The 3,872-nt window shown below is 39.6% G+C and overlaps 1 non-coding gene across 1 annotated transcript; it reads right to left on the reverse strand.

The window, feature by feature from the left end:
- Positions 1-2,944: 2,944 nt before the first annotated feature.
- Positions 2,945-3,051, reverse strand: LOC131593737 (small nucleolar RNA R71). Its single transcript, XR_009281119.1, has one exon. It is a non-coding gene; the product is annotated as a small nucleolar RNA R71 (small nucleolar RNA).
- Positions 3,052-3,872: the final 821 nt, after the last annotated feature.

Below are 3,872 nucleotides of genomic sequence, written 5' to 3' on the forward strand. Positions count from 1 at the left end.
TTTGAGAGTTATGGGATCCTGAAGTTTCAAGCAAAACACTTATGAAATTTCTAAGTGTTTTAACCTAGTTTTTCCCTAACTTTATGGGCATTTTTCACCAAGATGGAAGGTGAATCTGAAGAAACACCAAACAAGGGAGTTGAATAGGGTTGCAAGAGATTTACAAAGAGTACTCAAACACCTCCATAGCATGTGTGAATTGGGAGAATCGAATTGAAGAAGATGGTGCCATAACCTTGAATTCAAGTCATGAAAATGCAAAGTTATGATCCAAGCTTAACCAAATTTGCAAGATCAAAGCATTACAGGTCCTCTAACTTGTTGGAACCATCATAATCAGAATATTTCATTTGCTTTTGAGCTATAATCCAAGTGTTCTAAGCATTATCCAAGTTTCATGCCATTTGTGTACAATAGTGAAGACTTCCATTCTTGAAAAGTAAAGCTTTATGCACAAAGTCCACTCCTTGAGCCACTACATTGCTACCTCTGCACCAAAAGCAATTTAAACACATTAAGAAAGCTCCTAATCTGCAGAAGAATATCTCCAAGCATGCTTGATAACACGATTTTATATCGTATATTTAGCCTAAAATCCATAGATATTTATAGCATTTTCCATTTATTATGTCAATTTATTATGATATTACGCGTGTATTTGCTTTGTTTCAGGTTTTACACTTCAATTACGACTATTTGCGAAAAGGAAAGAAAATCGAGCTTAAATGACCAATATTTATGCTTAAGAGACGAAAAGGGGTGCTGAAACGAAAGAGGGGTGCAATTAGGACCCAAAAGGCCCAAAAGAGCAATCCAGCCCACGAAGGAAGCAACCCAGGCCACACTAGTAAGCAGAGACGCACGTCTCTGCCACCTCAGCAAAGGGGAGACGCACGTCTCCACCTCCCTAAAGAATCTCCACTTGAGACGCACGTCTCAAGTCAGTCAAGGCCACTCCCTGAAGAATAGGAGACGCACGTCTCCAAGTCCCGGTCTGCAAAAAGTCCCGTTTTTCACGCAAAGCAACTGCAAAGCCTCACCTATAAATAGAGGCAGCCACTTCAGTCCAAAGTGTCCGATTTCCTGCCAACGAAGTGCTGCCGAAATTGTACCGCGAACTGCTTTTCATTATTCTGTTTCCATTTAACCTTCTATTTTCTCACAACGATTTCTACATTGGAAATTGTTGTGAACTTTTCATAGATCTAGCCTTACGTTAGATTTATCGCTTTATTTTCCTTGTTTTTATTTTCTGCCATTTAAATCCCGAAGAACGATCCAGCCAAGCTGTGGTGGAAGTTCGATACTTGAAGAATTATTTGCCATTTATTTAATTCAGGTTTTTATTTACCGCTTTTATTTATATTACTATTGCATGATATATCTATATTATATGCCATTTAATATGCTTATTATTATGAACAAAACCGATTTATGCATGTTTAACCGTATTAATATGTCTGGCTAAAATACTAAAGGTATCGGTATGTAAAGTAAGTTAACCGTAGGGATCCGAAATAAATTGGCTTAAATTAGGTTTTATTAATTATCACTTATTTTTGGTTTATATGTCTAGTTTAATTAGTAAGTCTTAAAACCAATAGAGCGAAAGTTTGAGGGATTAGGACGGTCAAAGGTTAAAACCAATAGAGCGAAAGTTTGAGGCCTTTAACTGGATAGTAGACATAGGACATTAGTTTTAAGGATGGCGAAAGCGTATTAAAACTAATTGGAACTTATTTATTTTCAAAAATTGTTTTTACACTCGAGCGGGATAGCGAAAGCGTACGTTAGGGGTATTAGCTTGCTCCGAGTCAACAGAGCGAAAGTTTGAGATTAGGATATTTAAATAGATAACAACCTCGTAAAATAGGCATTTTATTAATTACATTGTTTTCAAAAAGCTCTTCTAAAATCTAATGGGATGGCGAAAGCGTACATTAGGATTAGGATAGTAGTCTGAATCAACAGAGCGAAAGTTTGAGACGAGGATTTTTAATCAATTGGAATTAGTAAAGATTTTTAATTTAATTATGTAAAAGCCAATGAACCTTCGGATTACCTTTAGTTAAACGAAATACATACTGATACCTGTCTTTCATTATTATTCTTTATTTTCTCACAATCACTTTCCCTTAGGAACAATCGAAAATTTTAGTACTCCTAGCTTTACATAGTAACCTTAGATAACGGTAGATCGATTCATAGTCCCTGTGGATTCGATATCTTTTAAAACTACACGACACGACTGTGCACTTGCAGTTATCAGATTTATAGACACGTAAAGTCGCGATCAAGTTTTTGGCGCCGTTGCCGGGGACTATTTAAGTCGATATCGTAACTCACTGTTACACCGTAGAGACTAGGAAAATTCTTCCCTATCTTTTTGAACGATTGTATGCCAAATACTCGTTCACAAGGAGGAGACTTAATACAACGAATTAACGAGATCGAACGTTTCATTAACGTTAAACGTCGAGCTCGCAACCTTCCCGAAGTAGCAGAAATTCCGATTAATCAGGAATTGAATTTTACTGATCAAATCAATCAAATCACCCCGAAGTTAGAGATGGCTGCTATTCGTCCTCTTAGAGACTATGCCGCTCCTTCGCGCGCTGAACCGCATTCAAGTATCGCACCACCTGCGATTGAAGCGAACAATTTCGAACTGAAACCTTCACTGGTCCAAGCTGTTCAACAGAATCAATTCTCTGGAAGCCCTGTAGACGACCCCAATCTCCATTTATCCGTGTTCGTGCAATACGCCGACACTATCAAAGCCAACAATGTTAGTTCCGAAGCTATTCGATTACGCCTTTTCCCTTTCTCCTTGAGAGATAGAGCGAGAGCGTGGCTTCAATCCCTGCCTTCCAATTCCATAACTACGTGGGACGAATTGAAGAGAGTATTCTTAGCAAGATACTTTCCGCCTAGCAAAACTGCTATGCTTAGAGGTCAAATCAACGGATTTACCCAGAAAGATAACGAATCGCTTTTCGAAGCTTGGGAACGTTACAAGGACATGCTTAGGATATGCCCTCATCATGGACTCGAACCATGGCTGATCATCCATACCTTTTATGGTGGTCTCTTATATAACACTAAAATGACTATAGATGCCGCTGCTGGCGGAGCATTAATGGACAAACCCCATGATGAAGCATACAAACTCATAGAGAACATGGCACAAAACCATTACCAATGGGGAGGAGAACGCGCCGCCCTAGAGAAAGCCCAAACCAAAGGAGGAATGTACGAAATTAGTGGTATAGACCGCGTTAACGCTAAAGTAGACGCTTTAACTCAAAAGATTGAGAATTTGACCATCACTCCTTCAGCCACCGCTGCCGCCGTAGCACCTAACTGCGAGATTTGTGGATTGACTGGGCATGTAGTTGCTGAATGTCAACTCTTGACTGGAGTCCCATCTGATCAAGTAAATTACGCTCAAGGAAACCCTTATTCTAACACGTACAACCCTGGATGGAAAAACCACCCGAACTTTTCTTATAAGAACAACAATGCGTTGTACGCGCCTGGACAAGCACCTGCTGTACCACCTGGCTACCAAAAAGCGCCTGTAGCTGCTCAAAACACCCCTAGGAAGTCAAACCTAGAAATCATGATGGAGAACTTCATAGCTTCCCAACAACAAACCAATAAAGACTTCCTGAATCAAAACATCCACAATAGCGAGCAACTAAAACAACTATCGAACAAAGTAGATGCTTTAGCTACGCATAACAAAATGTTAGAAACTCAAATCTCACAAGTAGCTCAACAACAAGCACCTACTGCTGCCCCTGCTGGCACGTTTCCTGCTCAACCACAACCTAATCCTAAAGGACATGCGAACGCGATAACACTACGAA

The sequence above is a fragment of the Vicia villosa genome, linkage group LG3, assembly GCF_029867415.1.
Source record: "Vicia villosa cultivar HV-30 ecotype Madison, WI linkage group LG3, Vvil1.0, whole genome shotgun sequence".
NCBI lineage: Eukaryota > Viridiplantae > Streptophyta > Magnoliopsida > Fabales > Fabaceae > Vicia > Vicia villosa.